Raw genomic sequence first — 23,521 nt, 5'->3', positions numbered from 1 at the left:
TCAATCTAGATTTTTTTGGGTGTGAGATGCACAGTTAGGAAAATATCAGCTGTAGAGATTTCTGCCTTCTCTCCAGTATAATGGGACTAAATGGCCCTCAGCCTGTGGTGTTCAAAGCACCAACAAAACAAAACAAAAAAAAAAAAAAAAAAGAAAAGAAAAATTTGGACGATTCAAAACCAGCATCTAAATGGACAAACAATACTGCAGGCCAGAGGAAAAATATGTATTTCTGATTTGGGGGTGAACACTCTGTTTAATGGATAGTGAAAAGGTTTGTGTGGGGTTTGTTTGAAAAGGAAGACAAAGTGCTAACGGAGAGAAGAGAGCCACTGGATTTAAGGCTGCAACTAAGGATTGGTTTCACTGTCGACTGCTCTGTCAATTACTTTCTGGGTTAACTGATTGGTTGTTTGGTCTACGAAAGGTCAGAAAATGGTGATAAATGTCGATAAGTGTTTCCCAAAGCCCACGATGACGTCCTCAAATGTATTGCTTTTTCTACAACCCAAAGATATTCAGTTTACTGCCATAGAGGAGTAAAGAAATCCAAAACTATTTACATTTAGGAAGCTGGAAAAAAGGACTCACACCATGTAATGAATGATCAAAATAGTTGGTGATTACTTTCATAGTTGACAACTAAAGGACTAACAGACTAATCCAGTCACATATTTAAATCCAACCACACATTAAATCCATGAAGCATGTATTTTCAATAACATCCCATAATAACTAACTAGCAATTTTTCAGGTTAGAAGCACTGTAAAAGAAGGGAATCCCTAAACTATTCACAGAAGCATTTTTGTTTATCCATACTATTTTTTATTTTTGGTTTCTTTTGTTGTTGTTGCTGCTGCAAAAAATGCACTGTCATTATAAAATCACAATGACATTATGTGTATCCTTATTTTTCTGCTTTGTTATAACTCACCAAATTATTTAGAGAAAACCACCGTTAGAATTCAGAGAATATATTATAGTATAAAACTCAACAGTATCCACTACTTGTGGTTGAATCTATTAATTTCCTCCTTGCTGGAAGTTGTTGATGTATTCTGCCTCGGTGTGATGGAAATACGGACATTACCCTCCCATTCGCTCCCATATTGTAGTCCCAGTGGGAAGCATTCATCCCAGTAAGGTTTATTCATGAGGACAGGCGAGTGCACCGTGCATTATAAATAGAACAGGGCTCTCAGCCGCGCTCAGGATCCGACTGCATCTCCTCCTCCAGCCGCCACAGGTTTGAAATGCAGCAACACTGTGAACACAGAAACGCACAGTGGCTTCATCCAAACAATACGATGATTTTGTTAACTTTTAGTCCCAATCACAAGGAGATGACACTTGATTTGACAATTTCCTTGTTATCCCCACACACTCACATTTGAGTCAATATCTGACAACAAGCTGTGGGATTCATAAGCCTGGAATTATGTTTGCTTTCCTCACAGTTAAAGGCAGATTTATTGCCTCAGAGTTTACCTTGATTGGCAATATTTTCAAGTGTTGCTCACGAACATTAGATGGAGAAAATTAAAAAATAAAATCACCCTGGCTGCCTTTGGCAGAGGAGCAGGCAACACTACAACATCACAGCCTTAAGTATAAGTGACTGCCTTTGATGCAACTTATCTGCATCTCTCTAATTTTCTTCCACTGCTGGAAAAAAAAAAGAAAGAAAGAAAGAAAAATGAAGAAAGATTCGACTCCAATCCAAAGCAAACCACACTGCTATTCATAAGAGCACCTTTGATTATTGAAATTCCTCCCTGTTTCCCTTTTATGGCCAAAGCTGGTTTTAATCTTCAGGCATATTTTATTAAAAACGCTCGTGTTGCCAGGACCGTCTTTCTCTATCAGAACTCTGAAAGACGTCTTTGTGCTGCGTCCTGTGATTTAAATTTTGATACAGAGTCAAACTGATTGCACCATGAAAATCCAAAGGTGATTATCCCGATGGACTAGATATCAAAATGTAGCCCATTATGTGTGGTGACAAAAGGTTGATTAAAATGAGTTTTGAGTTGACTCTGCTTCCTTCTTTCAAACCTCTCTTTGCCTGACCGCATAATGGCCCAAAGGCCTTCTCAGACCTGTGAGAGTAGCAAAGACACACTTTATATTTCCAGATTATTCACTAAACAGCACAATGATTGAAGTATGTACAACTCGATCAATCGTATAAACCCTCCACTGCGCCTTTTGAGACATTCCTGAAGATGTTTATTGATTTCCAGATTCATTTCAACTGGAATTGACACTAATATTGTGAAATGTCAAAGGAAATTTGTAATCATTTTTGGCAATTTATTCCACTTATAATGCAGAAGTAGAGCTTTCTCTGGGACCGGCTGCCATACAGTGTTTTCATATTACAGAAAAAAAAATGCTTCAGTAAACAGAGGGAAAAAAGCTTGTAATCATATGAAAACAATAGAACTTAGGGCTGGGGCTTATGCTTATGTCCCATTTCAACAGTATCACAACACTTGCATGCCAATTCAATATATTCTGTGATTCAACAAGTATTGCAAATCGATATTATAATTTAGAGGGATATATCATGAGTCATATTTACAAAAGTTAATACACATCATTTGTCAGTCAGTCTTTCTCAGTTAAAAGCAATATACAGTTATTTACATATATACATATACATCCAGGATATAATTCTGTAGTGCATTTCTTGAATTTGCCACAGGTTGAATGTAAACAGCAGCAACAAGATGGTGATAATATGTAAAAAGACCGACATCAGCGAAACACTGTCCATCAGCTTTAACTGCATGTGTGCACAGAGCATCATGGGTGTAAACACAGTCCCCCTCCCTCGGCTTGCTTGAGTCTTTGCGTGCTGCATCCTGTCAGCTCAGAACTGGTTCACTGGTGTTGTGGTGGAGCAGGTCTCCGTGGGATGTGGGGACAACAATCCCCGATTTCCTGTTGCTTGGGCAACATGGATCTCACTTTGTCCATTTCATTTCCGAATAGCCTTAAGTTCAAGCGGGGGCAGCGTGGTTCTTGTCCCTGCTTTCTTCCACACCTACTGGGGTGGTCTGTGGCTGTGCTTCCAGCTATTCTCAATGGATGTTTAAAAATGCACATTTTTGCCTCAAGGACCTCTGCTCTTTAATCCAAATCCCACACTTCTTTCTCCAGTGCCTACGAGTGTATTTCCATCACAGGTGATATGCATTTCAGCAATAAAGCTGACTAGGAGAAAAGCAGCAAATACCGTAACATAGCAGCATAATTAAGTAACTAAGAAACAATGTGAAGCCTGCAGTTCTTTATTTGTTTCTGCAGAGTGAAGGACATATATCGCTGTAAGTATGAGCATGTTGTTTTATGTTCAGCATTTCAAGTAAAATAGCTAACATTACTGCAATCACAATGCTAATGCTGGTGTGTTAATGGGAATTCCCATTATGTGTTAGCATCAAGCTAATGCACTAAGTGCAAGTTAATATATAATATGTTAATATTTAATAACACATAAAACACCTTTTTAAAAAAAAAAAAAAAAAATCCTCTTTTTTACCCAGGTTTCGTTATTCAACAAATCACTCTGCCATACAAAACAATGTCTCTAGACTATCAGTTTTTTTTTAAACAGTTAAATACTTAACAGCACTTAATCAATTAATGATTAATCATTAACATCCCCCCTTGCGAGAACTGATTTTTCCCTATCTCTAATGGACCTGTTGCATTCATATTGTTTAAGAACACTTGCTCAAATCCATGTTTGATAGAGACCACTGAGCATCTGAAGCCTTGTTTCACAGAGCAGACAGACCCTGTGTGTGTGCAAAGACGTGTATGTATATTGTAAACAAATCCTGGTTCGTCCCTCAGCTCATTTGTGACATGAGTTGTATTCCTTGCGGTTGGTTAGAGACGGAATCTCATCTATTTTTATTGTACGTCTGTGCCTATGAAACAACATTTACTCTCCTGTGATGGATTTTGTTTTCCCAGATATTAAATCTTGGCTCAATGAATGATCTGAAATATACAACTGATTTGTTACATATTTTGGAGGGCTTGCTTTGTTGCTGTGCTCATGTCCTTTAATTCAGTCCAAGTGCTGCTGGCTGTGAACAAAATGGATTAATTTCTAACCTGCTCCCTGTATAAAGCTTTCAGAAATGCAGATACAACATTTATACGCAGTTTCATATCGGCAATGATGGTGCATAACACATTTTATCCATTTTTACTCCACACAAATGGCTTTTATTTTTTTTTTGCCTGAGATAAATAACAGCCAAAATACATTAGTGAGATTTTATATTGTGAGTAATACGGAGGAAGTGCTGCCCCTAGCAATGTCAGAGTAAGTTACAGTCATCCAGAAATAGGTACTGAGGATAGGAGGTGAACATGTCATCCTGACTTAGGTCAAGCCAACAGGAGCTTCGCAGAGAGAACAAAAGCAGCCTAACTGCCTTCCTCAGCCACACAAAACCTTTGTTTCATGCAGCAGGATAAAATCGCAGCTCATGTGCACTCAAATCAGATCATGATTTCAAATATGTTATCTCCCCAGACCACAATGAAGCAGCACAGGCCATCAACATTTCTTTGATGAGCAAAATGTGTGATATAGTCAGACGTTTCACAATTACTTTTTCTTATTGGAACAAAAGGTTGCAGAAATTTAAGCTAAATGATGTCTTCAGTGTTTACAGAGTTCATATTTTTGTGGAGGCTCTGCAATTGCATCATAAATCTCCAGACAGCCACAGCTGACAACAGCATGGAGGTCCGCTGGAAATCCGTCCAAACAGCCAGATCAGACAAAAATACCTGAAAAACAGTGCTGTCATGTAGAATTTATTTCTATCAACTGCTGAGAGATGAGAGGCAGCCTGTGCTATGAGAAGGCAAACAACACAGTGTCATCATGCCTCATGGGAGCTGTAGTTGAATGAGAAAACTTCATCTTTGTTGTTCAAATTTAATCAGCATGTGCAGCTTAGTGTTATTTTTCAGCTTTTCAGAAAGCCACTTTGGGTTCGAAAACACCTTATATGTATATGCAAGTTAAGTCCTTAAGTATAAAATCAAAATATAAAATCTGTGAGGCATGTTGTATAGTCCTTTACAGCTCAGTGTTTGAGTTTATGTTGACCGTGAAATATAAAGGTCTGCCAAACAAGTGTTACACATGTGTTGTTGTGACTCTCCATATTCAAATACCTATACATTCATGGTCAAGAAGGTTCAAGGTTCAATTTTATTGTCATTATACAGTACAGAACTGCACAATAGGATGCTGCAGTAGCACTAAAAGAACCAATAAAAAAGAAAACTAAATTATATTTACAAGGAAGGTAAGTTGCAGTGCTAATAGAAAATTTTATAGTTAAAAAGGTACAGTGCTAATAGTGCTTTCTCTTGTTACACTCACACTGTTAAAATGGACCCACTGGAGTTATTGTGTTATTTTATTTAATGTTACAGTACATGGTGCTACCAGCATGCTAACATTATTATCATAATGCCTCCTGTACAAGCTACAGTACTTAAGTGCTTTGCACCCAAGTGAAAGAGGTCAGGTCAGAAGTCAGGTATTTGGCTATTTACACCTGGTCCTCTTCCAGAGTCTATGATCACAACTGCATGTGTAGCAACGGTCTGTTATTCATAGCAGGAAAACACTGCAATTGACTTTGTTATTAAGAGTCACAAAGTCCTTGTAGAGAGGAGGTTGTCATAGATAAATGGGTTTAACACTGGACAAAGGACACCCCAGCAAATATGAGACGTCTGCCAGATATGCAGATCATGTCTATATTGTGTTGGTCGTCCAGGACCATATCTGTAGGTCTGCACTCTGTGCAAATCAGGTTCAATATCTTGACATCTGACTACGACCCCTATTGGATGTTAACATGCAGTTCAACATTTAAACATCTGGCGAGATGGAGATTTTTGGACTTCTGTGGACGTGCAAGACAGGTGCAGGAAATTAACATGAGATTAATTATTTTTTTAAATTTATGATTAAACAAATTAATAAATCTAATGTATCAAAAACATTTACTGTTGCTATTTGAGAGGAGAGGTTTATGTGCTAAATTAGGGCTAACCCTCCTGTGGGTGTCAACATTGGACATTCAGAGGACATCATAAAAACACAAAATAAAAACTTTCATACTGGCTCATCAGAAGAAGATTTTTCAACATATGACAAGATATTCAAAAGACGTCTTTTGGATATATCTTTGCTCAGTTGGATAGGACACAGGACAGTTTGAGTTGACTTAATAGACTTATTAATCTTAGTTTTCAGTCACAGTTTGCTTAGATTTAGGCAACAAAAACTACCTGGTTAGATTTAGGAAAAAATCATAGTTTGCCTCTGCTATGTAGGTGTAAATAGTCCCAATGCTATTTCCACCCATGGTGGAATAATCACATTGGCTTTTTACACCAAGATACATATATGTATAGCTTAGCATGACAGAGACAAACACCCAAATGTCTGTAACAAACAATGCTACACGCACAAGAGGTGTAAATAGCAAATGTAGCTATTCAGGTGCAAATAAGATTATTGTTAACTGACATCTGGGTGCTAATAACATTACACTAAAATAAATATCTTCTCTTTATATGTCTCTCCTTGTCACAAAGAAACAGAGAATGATCAGGTCAATAAACTTGTCTGTTGCAATAAAGTGCCATAAAATATTTCAAATTAAATCTGTTCATTTACTATTTATTGTTATTCTACATTCATCTGATCAATTTTAACAGGTGCTTTAACACCTCAAATTAATTCTGGAACATATCTTCTGTCTATCTCATGATTGGCAGGTATTCATAGTTGACAGAATACCTCATTGGTAGGACATGAGTTTAAATGGAAAGATAAGCAAATTTACAAATTGTTATTTATATGTGGCTGGATTGTCAATTTGCACTGCATTTCCATGTTTAAACAGAATTGTTCTGTTTATGAAATAGATAGGGAAATATAGGGTCTTAGTCTCACGTGTTGATCAGGGTCATTATTAACGTTTTGGTTGGGCTGCAGAAGATTTTCAGATTTTATTTTGGGTTGGACAGTGTTAGGTTTGGCAATTGCTGCTCTAAAGCTTGACCTTTGACTTGATCCATCACATGACCAGATGTCAACCATGAAATGTGTCCCTTTCACACTGACACACCCAAGTTGTTTCTCAAAACAATCCACTTACTGATTTTTTAAACAGACTGATAAATGAGAAAATCTCAAAATATTTATTTTTCCTTCCCAGGACACTGATTTACATTCCCTGGCCAGTCCCTGAGTGTTGGCAGACCTAATTATGTGGTGTGAAAATCAGATGTCTTAAGACTGTAATGTTAGCAGACAACGCTACGGTTCACAAGCAAACAAGCTGCCGTCATCCAAACACAAAATCAATCAAATTTATTAGGGCAAAATCAATTTCCCTTGTCTAATAAATTCAGTTGAGACAAGAGAGTCGTCGTTTTGTTTGGAGACACAATCAGCTGTTAAAAACCACTGAAGCTTAGAGGTACGGACGTCCAATATGGCTGCCGGGGGTGTGTTAAATCACCTGACAGACCTCTGCTGGAAAAGGAAGAAATGCCAGCCTTACTTTATCCTTGCTGTATACTGTTGTCGGGTATAATCTTCTAGCTGTAAGTTATTCAGCTTGAGAATAACAGCCACATGATAACACAACCTAGACCCCCCACCTCCCCTCTCTGTCTCTGACAGCACAGATGCTGAGAAAGGCTGGGACTGGTCATAGAGTGTCACTCACAATCAGTCTCTGAGTGCCAAAGTGCATTCATCCAGAAAATGCCAGATTCCACTCTAATCATTTTTTCTTATTCTATCTCCATCTCTTCATACCTTGGCTATCTCGGATTCTGAAGACAGGCTATTGAAAATCTTGACCTTCAGGATGACAGTTATCACGGCTCAGATATTTGTGTGTGCTGTGAGCTTGTGAAGTACAAATCTTAGAACACTGCAGGGTTTACTGAACCTTGTAACTGTGTTCGACATTGTTTGACTGAAACCTGATGTTTTGACTGAATATTTGAATTATGGAAATGACCGCCGGCATTATCGTTTCAAAGCCTTTGTGAGGGATTTCTTTATTCTGCTATACAAAGTTTTTATAACGTCCACGTATTAATAAGGACCTTCTTATATTTTTATGCTGGCATGGAAATGTGTTAGCACTTTCTATGACGTCTATAATGCATTATAAACATGCACCGATGCACAGAGATATGAGGTAAAACATACGGTAGTTGCTCTGGGAACAACAATAAACAAGTAAATAGAGAAAATAAGATAAAATAAAATAAAAAATAGTATAAAACCAAAATGCATATTTCTCCTCTGGCCTGTAGTGCTTTTTATCCATCTAGATTTTTCTGGTGTGAGTTTCAGAGTTTTGGAGATAACAGCCATAGAGATGTCAGCCCGCTCTTCAATATAATGGAACTAGATGCCACTCTGCTTTAAAAAAAAAAAAAAAAAAAAAAAAGTTATAATCCACAAACCTTGTTGTGTGCAGTTTCATATAGGATGTACCTTATTTCTAAAGTAAAATCTACCAAAACTTCTTACAAATCTGACCAGTCTCCAGAATCTTCCAGTTGAAAGTGACCTAATGTGCAATTAAAGCAACAAACCAGGAACAAAAGGTCCTGCATCATCACTGAGTTTTTATCCTGCCTCTGCTATTTCCCCACTTACGGTAGTGTTTCCTCAGTTCCCGTCTTTTTATGGGGGGGGGGGGGGGGGTATTGTTTTATTGGTTTTATTGTGTGATGCACTTTCTCTTACATTCTGTTTGTGTGAAAATAAAGTTTGATTGATTGATGTCAGGATTTATTTCACCATAATCACTCACCCACTTGCTGAATATTATCCCTTGCTTATAATTTTCTTGTATAACTGTAATTATAGTTATAAGTATTCATAAATATTCATAAATATATTTAATATTCAAAGAACAATCTTAATATACAACCTTTACAATCATTATAAACTTAGGAATGATAAATAAAATTGGCTTCTATCATAACACATTCAAAATTTTATAATGACTTATAGTGTCATGTATCATTATATCTCATAATTGCTGTTCACCCAGTGACAACACTGGTTAAATGGAAAGAAAGGATTAATGGCCTGACAGCATTTACAAAAGTAATGTTGACTGATTATATGTCGTTGACATTTCTAAGTGTATAGCCTATTCGATTTAACATTTAACATGCCTTTTTTCCTTCAGGGAGAATGTACAACGAGCAGGTCATTGTAGAGAAATAAACCCCAGCAGGGGTTCAATAAACCTGAACTACCCTGTAATCGCTTTTTACACAGCTACTTCCTAAAAGAAATCAATCATTTGACACAAAATATTGATTTTAAAATGATTTGATTGCTTCTGCCAAGTCTTCCAGAGTCTATGACCAGAACTGCATCCATGACAACAGTCTGATATTCACAGCAGTAGAATGCTGCAATTGACCAGATCAGAATTAGAGTATTTAACAAAGCTAAGTGATACAATAAACTGTGATCAATACAAAGAAACTATCAGCAATTCTGAGATATTATTATACTCTACCTTATAAATCATTATAAAATGCTTTACAGTTTGTTATGAATGTAGTTATAAAGCACTGCGAATATGCATGTATCCTTATAACTATTATTATACAGCACTATAAACAAATTATAACACATAAGAATTTTTATAATGGATTACAGGCATGGCTGTCATAGACAGTGTTACCAGATATGTTTTTTTTTTTTTCCCCTCAGATATTCAAGCAGACAACAGTAACTGTTCTTTATGTTGGAGTGGAGATCATATGTAAAACCATTCTGGCGTGGCTGGTAAACTTTTCCTTACACAGTTCTTATGAGGACTGATAGCTGAGCTGAAAGGACATTCTTTACTGTGATTATGAGAATGACAGTGATGCTGCGAGGTATGATGTGCTTGTTCTGACTGCATCAGCATCACTACAGGACGTCCACAAAGATACTGTTTTTCAAGCAAAGCTTAGCAATGCATGGTTACTGGCTGAAATGTTTTTTATGCAGTTTTCCTCCAGAAAAATGAAGTGAGACAACAGAAACCAGTGGTACGGGGTATATGCAGGAGTACAGAGGTACACACCCACTTACTTTTTAGTCAGTGTTGCATATGTCCACTTCTACATCCCTTCTAATGGGCATCATTCATTGTGCTACGAGCAACATTTCTTTATATGGAGGTCGAAGTCATGACCTGCCCCACTCTGCCTCTGAATGGCTAGTTCTCATTGCCTTCACTGGTTGCGTTGGTTAACATTACACAAGAGGAATGATGACTGGTTACGGCATACAGGGTAAGAATATCAGGGTAAGCCAATCAGAAACAGAGTAGGGTGAGTGACCCCTTTCTTTTCGCCATGCTTGGGAAAACATATCACTTGACTGAAACACTGTGTTTGCCTCATTTTGACTACATCTTATATTCATGCATGAGGCCTGTGTAGGACCAGGAGTATTTGCAAACTTAATGGAGTCCTGCAGGCAGTCACTTAACTCCAACTCCAGTGTGTATTTTTAGAACTGGGGGCTTTTGTTTTCAGGATAACAGGCTTAGCTTTACATTGACAGACAACTGACAGTTATAACAGCTGATAAGCTTACAATGTAGGACTCAAAAATGCGCCTGTCTTCCGCTTGTATAGGTTCAGTGTCCTTGCAGCCTGCAGGCCTCTGAGGAGGAGGGGGTGGGGGGAAACAACTATTTCACCCTATTCTATGCCTTTAAGTCGCTACTGGGACTGCATTACTCATAACTTAATGCTAGGACGTTACATATTGCTCCTTTAATTTTATAATGGTGATATACTGGCCTCTTTACCTGCTGTAAACCTGCTGTTTTTCAAAGAAATAGATTACAAAAGAAACTACAGGCCCATAGGCTACTTGCAAAGTGAGACAAGAGTCATCAAATTTACATGCGTGGATGGATTAACAAGTAAGTAATAACATTTGTGGCTTATTTTAATTTTTAAGAATGATCCCTATTCTGTATTCAAGCAGCAGAAGTTAAGCGACAATATGAAAAAACTACTGGCCCATTTAGGGGTGAAATAAATAAGCAATATTAGTCTTACATGTCAGTGTTTATAACACAGGGTGTTTATTCTTTGCAGGCCACTTTAGAATAAAATTGGGGGCATAAATTCAGAGAATACACACTTCTCCAAGCACTTTTACGCCACTAAAAGAAAACTTATAGAAAGGTGGATATTTAACTGGTTACTATTACACCTCAGCATTTATCTCATAAACTATAGCTCCATTCGCTCAACTGGTGGTACTCCCTGCTGCTGAGTGTTGTGCCTTCTTTGTCAGAAATAGAAGGACATTATATGGAATTTTCATGTTTTTGCATGCAGGGAAATATGAATGAGGGGGTGTGTGTTAAGCAGTCTTCAGCAGGAGGTAATTTCCCTCTGCAAAATGCATTTAGAATACATAATAGCCCCACCCAAACAGATTGTAGTAGATGATGTCTGCAGCCAGGCGTAGCTATGAGAGCCATCCCCCTCATACTTAAAACAGGCAGCCAGGAAGCACGGTCCTTCGTGTGATGTCAGAAAGTAACCCTGTAGCAGGTACAGTGTGCCCAAACCTGCAATGATGATGCTCCTGCATATTTGATGTTAAATATTTGATGGGAAATGTGGGGGCAGGATGGCGAGGATGAAAAGCCACGTCTATGCCTGGAACCCAGCATTTGATCAGCATATTAATGCAGAATAGTGATTATACGGCAATACCTCAAGGCCGGACATTTAATGAAAAAAAAAAAAAAAGAGGCTGACCTTCCAGGCGAGCAGAATCAAGTTTTTACCAAAAAATGGAAAGTTCACTATCAGCATTCAATTTTAAAATAAAGTCTTGTTCATTTACATAATTAGAATTTGGATCTCCTAAGGAGTCCATCCGTGCACTCCGCTGTTTAGTAATATGTGCTGCAGGACATCGGAAACCTCCACAGAGGACAAGTGAAGAGGTGTTTTAAAAGGGAGATGAGGCACCACGCTGCAAAGACTTATACATGAGTTCAAACCAGAGGAGACGCCTTTCTGTTGAGAGGAGCTGATTTAATGTGGCTGCTGGGGAGAATTTACTGTCTGCCTCTCGCAGTATAGGACTGCTGTATAATTTACTAGTTCTTATCTACCCATGTAGCACATGCTGATCTGGGATAATGGCATTGTTTGATGAGGCAGCCAAGAGAGCAGACTGCAGAGTTGTAAGATAATGTACATCCTTCACACATGCCCCACACAGGGACTGTTTGACTTTTTTTCTTTTTTCGAGTTGGTGAGCAATAGAAAAGGAAACTGCATTCATTATTTGTAGTTACCGATTGCTGACGGTCACAAAATTGAGTTAAAATTATTCAGATTTAGAAACTTGCACCAATCATAAACCACAAATTTGAATGAAAAGGATAAGAAAACATGTATTCTTCCTCACCCCCGGGGGATATTGTGCAGCAGAGGAAATCGTGTATCACACCATAAGCAAGGCTGGAATAGTGATTGTGTGTGTGTGTGTGTGTGTGTGTGTGTGTGTGTGTGTGTGTGTGTGTGTGTGTGTAACCTTAAAAATATATGTAAATGTGTTTATACAGACACACAGAAGCCTGAGTGGTACAGGAGGAGAACGGCAGAGCAATCTAAAAGCTCAGTGTTGCTGTATTTTTTATGTCAATTTACGTAATTTACCTTTCCAAAGATATAAATGAAATTAATTAATTCCTGAGTGACAGCCATATGGCTGGTAAAATAACAACCCAGCACACAATTCATCATCTCATTAAAAGTGAGCTGAATTCAGGGCCAATGTTATTAAACAAAGTTTTTAAAATTATGTTAATCAACCCAGTATGTCCAGTATGTAACTGGGTCACTGTTTTTTTCTTTCCTTGTGTTGATGTTAAGCTTTTAACATCATTAAAAATATACTAAACATTATGGTTGAGAAAACACTGAGCCAGATATTATGCAAGAAAAAGGTCTGAATATGGGAATTCAGCCAGTATTCTTTTGGCATTTTTGTATGTAGATACAGCACAGACTGTCATGGGAAGTTGTTCCTGCCTGCGGCGATTTAGCTTTTCAACTCCTACCTCAGCGTGTCAGATGCTCTGAGTCAACGGACTGCCCCGTGTACTTATTTGATCCTTGTCAGCAGCTAATTTAATATATAATTCAACTGGGAAAAAGTACAATAAACATTAGAATTATGTTTGCAATTGCATACTCTTGCATTTTAACACTTATTTATGGATCACATTTTTCAGCATTATTGTTTCTTCATTGTTTCTGTACACTGTGTATATACTGTAGTATACCTATTTAATTTTTCTTTACATTGCTGTTATACATTGTAATATAATGAACATATTTTTACATACTTGTCATCAGGATTGTCACAATATGAGATTTTCATTACATGATTATTGTGGTCAAAAGAATTATAATCATATTAATGTGCTGTCTATAGAAAATTTGAAAATAAATGAATAAATAAATGAAAAATGCTGTCAGTCAAAGTTAACTTTAGTACCAACAGCCACGCAGGAGAGAAACTAAACTTCATACCACAGAGATTCAGTTAGATGTTACAAAAGTACTGAGAGCTGAACACACTGACTTTAAAAACCTCTTTCTCATCTGAAAAAAAAAAAAACCAGAAAGGGAAACAAATGGCTATGGGAAAAGGGTCAGTTGCCTGCATACATTTGCTAATTTCGTTGTTAAAATTTTATTTTCTTTAATGAGAACAACTGTAATGTAACCCAATTTCTAACCAGGGATCAATAAAGTATTCCTGAATAAAGTATTTCTGATTCTAATGTGACCTTAAAAAAAAACATGCAGATTATTATCGATTGATGTAGTTGATTTAGATTCAGATCATGCTCCTGCTCTACTGAACTGAGCTGATAACAGCTGCCTGTTGTTGTATCTGGTGGGTTGATGAGGTGAACTGTACTACACCAGGATGCCAGGACACAGAAGTTACTACTTTCTCAATAATACTTCACTTTCTCAAAAGGAATTAGGGCTCGTTTCTAATATTCCCAAGCAGAGCCAAGAACTGAAAATATCACATTGACAGCAGGGTGGGTATTGGTGCGATATAAAAGGAATTTTCTAAACTGGGTACAACATTTCCAATTCCATTCTGTCACTGTTATCACGAATTTGTCATATTTGTGTATCATGTTCCAATACTCTTTAATCCCTTGTGACAAGGTCTGCAAAATGTACTTTTTTACATTCCCTCTTATTTCTTCAAAGAGGCACACAGGCAGAGCAAGGAGCACACACTCTCATGTATTGACATTAGATGTGGGCCTTTTTTCATTTATAGCTACAATATTCCTCTCCTGTAGTGCAGCAGAGAGACTGTAACACTCAGACTGTGAAACTCAAAACAAAATCCAAGGTTTGTGATTTTTTTTTCTTTTGGGGGTCTGGCATTAGAAATTACAGCTTCAGGAAAGTTTTAGTCAGATCTTCCCCATCAGCTGTCACAGTTGTTGTTCCAGCCTCCTTCCCTTTTGGCTGTGTGACACTTTTTTAAGGGATACTTTGGATTAATATTTGATGTGGGGTTGTATGTGGCTCTTACTGATAGTCAGTGTACTACCCACAGTAGATTTTAGTGTTGTCATGATACTGATCATGATCATGATTCATTATTTCAATATTTTTGACAATACAAAATTCTGGGGAGGAGTACCAGCATGGAAAATACATGACAGCCTTTTCCAGTGGAAATCATCGCTCTCTCCAAACTAACCAAACTCCACTGGCAAAATGAGTAATTTTACCTCACAGAACACAGGAGGTGATAGTCTACCACTGCCTTGATCTGTTTGTTTGTTTGTTTAATCGTGCGACTCCTATATGTTAAAAGTACAGTTCGGATTCACCAAAGTCACACAAGAGCACAAACAAATTAACAGATCGAGACCCACAACTCCCGTGTTATGCAACTTAAAATGACTGATTTCACCCATGGAGTCTGGTTGGTTTTGGACATAAGTGATATTTGGCTTGTACAACGGCTGGTTCCTGTCAGAAATCCTGTCTGATGGTAACGTAAATTGGAAATTGTTGTCAGCAAAAATTTCTTACATCAGTGACTCCAAAGGTGTGGGTCGCAACCCACTGCAGGGCCATGAAGGCCTTGCAGGTGGCCCTTAGAGGTCATGAAAATAAATAAGAAGCATTTGTAAGTTTCAGTCTTTAAGTTTAAACTTGATATTTATATATATAATATGATATGTAATATATGTATAATAATAGTGGCAATGATTTATAAAATATTTCATTAATTTTAACAGATGTTAGACTGTATTTGGCACCCTGTCACGTTAACATCAGAATCTTACATCTTGTCATTGGTTTGATTAGTTTCTTGTGATATCAGAGTTGTGATTAAAGTTTTGGGTGAGCTGCAGAACGTTTTCAGATTTAAAACTGGGCTGTGCCATTCTTAAGTTAAGTGTACACTTAAAATTATACAGATGATTTTTTTAGGCAGACCTTCATTTTAAGTGGCTACAATACATTTTGTTACTGATCCAGTCCACTCCAGTTCATTGCTTAACTTCAGTGCTGGTTCTCCTTTTTGCTTTTCCAAACTGGGAACCAATCTCCATCTACTTTTGGTAATCCACAGACTAGCAATAAGAACCTCATACAACCCCACATCAAATAATCCAGAGTATCCCTTTAAATGACCCTCTGCATCACAGGACAACAGCAGGGCTGTCCAGACAGCAGCAAAATGCTTGAAAGCTTTTGATGGAAAACTGCAGGGAAGAATTTGATCGAGCACTCTTGAAGGCCGGAACAACACTCTGTTGTAAGCCATCAGCCTGAAGTCACTTCAGGCATGCGGGCTATTTCTACAACAACATTTTTCCTCTGACTCTGCTTTGGAAGGACACCACGGTCCCATGTGCAAAAATGGTGATAAATGAAGAGCTTCCTAAGTGTTTTTGGCATTATCCAATCACAACAGTGAGTTGTGCAGATGATTGTTGTGCGCTGGTACAGTGAAAAAAAGTGTGGGGGAATGGTTTGGCAGAGTCAGACGAGGTAGCTCCTTGTTTTGCCTCTTGGTTGTTTCATGTTTTTAGTAAATGGTAGATTACAAAAATGGATTGTGCCAAGAATTGTGGAGGTATTCCAAACTGCAAAATGGGTACAAAGCATTACTCAAGAATGATTCCAAATGTGACATCTGAAGAACTGCATTTTTATACAGAATTTACAGCACGCAAGATTTTCAAATCTGAAAAGGTGCAGACAGTGTTCACATTGGAGCAGAAACATGGGACGCAAAGAAAACAGAGGGGCTTTGCTTCTGGGCTGAGAAGATGAATCTGTTTTATCCAGCAAAGCAAACCCTGGCTGTATACTAAGCGAGACAGGATGTGCCCAGATATGTTGTGTGTTTGGGTTCCACTATTCATCACTTCAAACACATCCTCAGCTCACTGCCAATACAGTGCCTCATCCCTGATGCAGCTCAACAGTGTGACTGCCACCGGTGCTCTCAGCCCCAGAGCCACAGCCAGTGATTTACTATCTCGCTGTATTTTGTCTCACTTGGGTGCACACCGCTAGCCACACTGTTGCCCTGTCACAAGCTGCCTTGCCATATTTGTAATTCTGTGTAAAGCGGTACCTGTGAGGTGGTATCTCCTCAGCATTCATCAGAGAACGCTCTAATCTGGTTCTGTCTCGACTCCGCTGCCGCAACAATAAAAACGATGAGTGTGATGAGGCAGAACCAACAGAAAATATTTTCTGCATCCCACTGATCAGATAAAATGTTGCAATTACTGGCCAGGCAAGTTTGTTCTGTGATTTAAGCTATTGTTGGGCTTTTTACAACCTCGAGAGAGTCGGTCATGGGAGAAAACGAGACATTTTTTAACTTAATGCTGACCTCAGCACAGAATTGTCAGAGGCACACTAAATGCGCCCAGGTATAGTTACAAATGCATCAAAAAGTATGTTATTACAAATTACCAATACTTGTAAAGTAATTTGTAATTTGAAAATAAAAAAGTACATTTTATACTAATGAATACGATCACATTTTAGGCATTTAGTAACCTCAATATGGGTCTAAACTTAACCCACCTTCACTGAAAATATGAGCTCTGCTAATTTCCCACATTATAGATTTCAACGTCAAAGTCAACTTTATTGTCAATTCGGCCACATGTACAGGACATATAGGGTATTGAAATGTCTTTTCTGTCAAACACCCGGTGTAAACATTCAGTATTCAAACAACAACAATGGTCAAACAAATAACACAACTGGGATAGAAACAAAAAGAAATAGAGTCAAAAAACTAAAAATGTACAGATCAAATCTATCACAGATTTGAAGTGGCCAACCAGGATCAGGACCAGGTTGTTATGTTGGAGGTGGAAGGCTTTGAGCCCAGGGGTGCATGCTGGGTACTTTCAGCCCCTCGTTGCCAGAAAACCGCCTTGTGCAAAAAAAAAAAAAATGCAAAAAGCGAGCAAACTGTGTAGGCCAATTATGGTTTTCCAAAGTGCCGCCGAGCCTATGAAGTAATATTTTTAAAGAATCAGGTTGGTTTTTAATGCAGTCCTGCCTGAAGGATTGAAGGTCACGGACATTCAGTGTTGGCTTTTGGACTTGCCTCAAACATGCAGAGATTTCTCTGGATCCTGAATGTTTTATTGATTTTATGGACTGTAGATTGTGAAATCCTTAACTTTCTTGTGACTGTGTACTGAGAAACATTATTCTTATACTGTTGGACTATTTGCCTGTGCAGTTTTTCACAAAGTGGAGAACCTCATCGCATCCATGCTTGTGAATGACTGAGCCTTCCAATGATGTCTCTTTTATATCCAATCATCATACTGTCATCTGTTTATGCAAAGGTGTTGATGTGAGTAGCTTCTTGCATTTGTACAACATGCAATCACCAAATGGCAGCACAGGGAGCTTTTTCTCATCTCTCTTTGTTTTGCTCTGTTATGCCTCTCTGTTTTTATACAACTGGAAAAATGAATAAAAACACAAATTAATGTGTAATGGAAGTTCTGGCACCTGTGCCTGCAGGCCAAATGGTCTTTGCAGAGTGCATTCTCCACTCAAAATGAGGCATACGGATTTGAAAATGCTATTTTATATTTTCACATGTGCACATTTGTCTAATAGCTCATTTAAGTAAAGTCCCTTTCATTCTTTCCTTAAGGGCCCAATTTAGACATTGACATAAAGCTGCACCAGGGAACTTCTCAGCCTCCACACCACATATTTGAATATGTTGAACTGGAATATCCAAAAAATCCTGTCAGTAAACTGCACACAGCATGCTCCTGTTTACCAACCTGGCTGGTCTGTGATCACTTTATACCAAAAGATACCAAACGGACACAAGAGGCAGAAGAGCTGACATGCAGAGTCTGGAGTAATCGCTCCAGGCAACAGGTTTGGATTTCACCTTTTTAGTTTTGACTGTTTTTTCCCTGTCTGTGCAGAGGGGTTTGAACCACATCTACTGCATAGCTCTATTTTCTGATTATGGCCTCTGCAATATGTGTAAAGTAAAGTAAAGTATATGCTGTGCTGCCGTACACTTGATCAACATTCTCTGTACACTGTTAGAAAGAGCACTTGTACATATGTAAATAAAGACCTGTACAACAAGTCTGACCCTGTTCTAAGTCCATTAGGTCTAAAAGCTCCTCATTATGCCTGGGACTGTCTGGTCTCATGCCTGCACGCTAATAACGTCCACAATATCACATTAGGTTATGAAAATAACCTAGGTCATAAAAACATCAAGGTAATGAATTAAATCATGTAATTGGTTTCTGAATAATTGGAATAGAGATTCAATTTCTAGTTCCTACACAACTAGGAAAATGTGATTCATCCTGACATTTAGTTGACCGTGTTTTAATCATGAAAAAACAAGTTCTGCACCTTCCTCACTGTAAAATGGCAGCCTGGTCTCACTCCAAATGTATCCAAATGTGCAGAATAAACAGAAGAGAGACTACAGTCTACAACAAGATGGGAGCAGTGACAGTTTTGCCAAATGACACCAAACTAGCTCTTCAGGCTAATGTTAGCTAGCGCACTATTGCTCACAGATTGTCTGTTAAAATCTCATCTCCTCATCGCTGAAGAATAAACAACCCGGGGTAATCATGTCTCTCCAAACATTTTCTCATCCAGACTTGTTTAACTATAAAGCACTACTACAGCAAGCTGTTGCGCCACATCAGTCTCTGGTTTGTTTACATCTGCTTCCCCATGAAATCATGAGAGATCATGCTCCCTCAGATACTAATCTTAATAATGTAATCAGGCCTGGCTGTAACCTGGAGAACTTTTGGAGAAAATGCAAAAGTTATTTAATTGTCAGTCTCTCACTAGGAACATACAATTTAATTTTCCATTGAAGAAAAGTTACAAAAATGTACCTAACCTTTAAGTTTTTGTGCCTTCATTTGGGAGGTTTACCCAGACGTTGTATATTTATTATTGATAACTTGACTGCAGAGCACATACAAAAGTGACACTAGAGGGGTATCCGCAGCATTATAATTTAAAGTGAAGGGCCACTGACCAAACTGCCATATTTGATGAGTGGGGAGTGAGAACTTGTTGCAATATGAACTCTAGTACAAACAATGCTATGAAGTGGAGGCGATCATATCTAATTAACAAGAAGCAAAGTGCACGTATTGGAAATACCTTAACTGCAATATCAGTGTTCTCCAAGATTCAATACTGGGCCCTATTTTATTCAGCCTGTATATTAAAGACCTGTATGAAAACAAACAACAAGCTGCAAACAAATTCACTGCAGCCATGGTCTACATATCTGAATGGTTCCGTAATTCATGTTCACATGTGAATGTTAACTCTTACATAAACACACTGAAACTCTCCAAACTGCTGTTTTTGTTAAAGGAAAGAGGCTCAGTGATGTCTGACTTGAAACACCTTGTACACATACTGGATTCAAGTCTGTCTTCTAAAAGAACATGTGGAAAAGGTAGTCTCAACAGAGGCAGCCAGCCTTGTTATGCATGTTGTGATCTTTCCTCACATAGCATACGGTCACAAACAAACACAACAACTCTGAAACTCCGAGTCCCTTTACAAACAGGCTCTTAAAATGCTTGACCGAAAGGCCAACAGCCATCACCACTGTTGCATAATTCGAAAGCACAGTTTATTTAATTTGGATCGGTTTAAACATTTGCAGATGCCTCATCTTTAAGGCCTTACATAAAACTTGCCCTTGCCCCACTGAGTCAGTTCATAAAGCAGAAGGATAGCAGCAGGGTTATGAGGGCAGCTACCACAGAGGACTGTGTTGTACAATACAGACGGGGGTAAACAGTTCACAAATTATCTAACTTATAAACATAAACTTAAGAAAAGGCTTAAACCAAACCAAATGTGTAATCATGAGTAATTTTACTAACTCATCTTTGGTACTGCCTTTACACACTTTCATTGTTATTATCTCTGTATTTTTGGGACGTATTTATGCAGTGTGTTGATTTATACTGCATTGTATTGCATTACATTCTATGGTTGTCCAGGGACTAGGGGTGTAAATTAGCTTCCTGGCTAACTCACACATTTAGACATTAGTGTAAACTGCAATGTTGATTAATATGCACTGTCCCTGGTAAATAAATAAACAAATTTGAAATAAGAATTAGAAATTACAAAATAGTACGAGACTGAAAGTTCTGCACCATTAAAAGATAAATTACATCCATAATATCCTCTAGTACTTTTTTATTATTCTACAGTAACTTTGCATTTGGCAAAAGTGCCGGCATGAATCAGCAGATTTTCATATTCCTGATGTAAGAATATTATTTCCATGATTTCGCACTGAGCAAAATGCAGAGCAGCATAAATCATGTCACGTTAATGTACTGTAGATTTGATTATGCTGTTTTCCAATTAATGTGCCAGAGGCATTTACACTGCAGATTCAGTTCTTTGTGTGCTGCTGTCAACACCAAAACTGAAACGAAGGTGCACTGTGTTCAGAGGTATTACAGTGAGTCAGCAGAAATACCCACAAAGGAGAAACATTCATCGGCCAATTTTATTATATCTAAAACACATCAGCATAAAACTGACTGAACTGGTTTGAACAGGCCCATGAAGTGTTATTTCAATTATGCCTCTGTGCATTTTCACAAGCTGGCTCGGTGTGAAGTGGGTTTTCTCAGTTACATGCACATTACTGTAAACACTCCTGCCTTCACGAACAGTTAGGAGGAGTTACATGCTGAGGATAATTTCAGGTAAGTGTGACCGCGCTTGTTAAATATAATGACTGTTGACACTTTCGTCTTTGTGATTTCAACTCGGGCAAATCCTTGAGGAGCTTTTTAGTTAAGTTGGTTTTAGTTTAATTTCATTTATTTGATTCATTTCAGTGTTTTTTCCGATACCAATTTCATAAAACAGATGGTGCACTAACAAAAACAACACGTACAGCTTCCATGATCGAAAAAGGAGCAGGGGGAAGTTAAATCTTACATTAACTGCACCTTTCTTAATAACATAAATACAGATGCCCTTTTCATTTTCACAGATCACATATAAAAAAAATCAGCAACATGTATTCAAATCCATTCACAAAAAATTCAGTCATAAACAAATACCATCGGTGACATTCATCTTAACATAAATATCAGTAATTGTATAATGTCCTATTTTTTCCTACATAGGTTTTCTTAATTGAAAAATATTTGAACATTTTAAATAATTATCCAGAGAATGTTGTCCATGCATACAGACTTTTGACTTTAAATTTCCTTCTATGATCCACACCCTTTAAACTTAATATAAAGAACTTCTGTACAGGTAATAATCTATTTCTAGCTTTATGCACTATTAAAAATGTTTTTAAATCAACTCACTCTTTTAACTTTAACACATATGATTTAATAAACAGCCTGTTAGTATGTTCTCTTGCATTCACCTTGTTTATAGGTTTTACTGATCTTCTCTGTCACACATTCAAAGGTTTAATATTTGTCATATATGTGTTACCCCACACTCTTGCGCAGTATCCAAAATATGGTCAAATAAGTGAACAATACAAAATATAAAGTGCAGATAAATCTAAAGTGTCTTTTACTTTTTTTTTTAAGTAAAGGACACTTCCAAATGACATCTCCAAGCAAGTTTGTGGTCCATTATAACTCACAAAAATGTATTTTCAATCACTCACGCAATAACTGTCTGTTTCCATTATCATCATTATCCTTTTTCTGATTACTGAACATAACCATTCAAATTCAAGGATAATTTATTTTTATCAAACCACAAGTTTGACCGTTTCACATACTATGCCTGTAACTATCCTTAATACAGAACAAAAAATATCAGTGTCATCTGCAAACAGAAGATACTGCAATACATTGGACACTTCACAGATCTCATTCATACAGTGGTTTCCAAACTGGGTAGTGGGCCCCCCTGGGAAAGCATTGATGACCAGGGGAGAAATAAAGCGTGAAACAGAGTTAAATGAGTATGATTTATGCAGGGGAAATGAACAAACAAGTTTGCTGATGCTACTAAAATTTAACTAGTATTCTCTTTGTAATCAGTTGCTTCCTCAGTTATCAATGATTGATAATAATTGTGGGATGCCTATCAGAAAAAGTTTGGGAACACCTGCATGAATATATAAAATAAATAGTTTATTTCAGGAGTTATTCCACAAAAAATATGGTCAAGTTTCATAATTAATGCCACCAAAAACACAATAAATATTACACAACTCAATATTCAGTTAGTGAGTACATGGAGGTCACTGAGGTAAAGATGTCTGATAAGCCATAATGGATTATTTGCATAGAAATGTAGTCATCAAATCAGAAAACCTATGGGGTTTACTGGCATCAACACTCTTGTTTTACGATTGTATAATAGTTGGTGAACTACTGTCTTTGTGTCTTAAGAGAATATAAATCTACACAAAGACAAAGAACTGACGGCCAGAAGCACCACAGAGTAAAATACCCTTGGATCCTCACACAGAGGACTATCTGGATAATAACAATAATAGCAGCAAGAAGAAAGCAGTCTTTATGTGCTGAAAATGGACATGTTACAGTATATTCACAGTTTGCCAAAGGAAAACCAATTTGTCTCTGTGGTAAGTAGACCTTAGAATACATACTATTGTGAAAGTGTTCTAATAACTATTCTTTCAGACAGTATCCACGCTCTCCTCTCTACCAAACGGCACGGTGTGACATTGAAATCTCTTTTCATCCCAGGGACTCATAAAGAAATTTCATGATGACAGGTTCTGGTATCACGGGTCAATGCTATTCAGACCACGAGTGGCCTCCTGTGGATAAGCATTGC

General features: G+C 37.7%; 1 long non-coding RNA gene across 1 annotated transcript in view; it reads right to left on the bottom strand.

Moving 5' to 3' along the window:
- Positions 1-959: 959 nt before the first annotated feature.
- Positions 960-23,521, bottom strand: part of LOC146328421 (uncharacterized) — a 70,952-nt gene continuing 48,390 nt past the window's right edge. The window contains exon 3 of the long non-coding RNA XR_014769942.1: positions 960-1,265. This is a non-coding gene — a long non-coding RNA (uncharacterized LOC146328421). The remainder of the gene's footprint in view (positions 1,266-23,521) is intronic.

This window comes from Lutjanus erythropterus, chromosome 4 (genome assembly GCF_056507025.1).
Source record: "Lutjanus erythropterus isolate fLutEry1 chromosome 4, fLutEry1.hap2, whole genome shotgun sequence".
Taxonomy (NCBI): Eukaryota; Metazoa; Chordata; class Actinopteri; order Lutjaniformes; family Lutjanidae; genus Lutjanus; species Lutjanus erythropterus.
The sequence above is the reverse complement of the archived record's forward strand: the minus strand, read 5'-3'. Positions and strand labels throughout refer to the sequence as shown.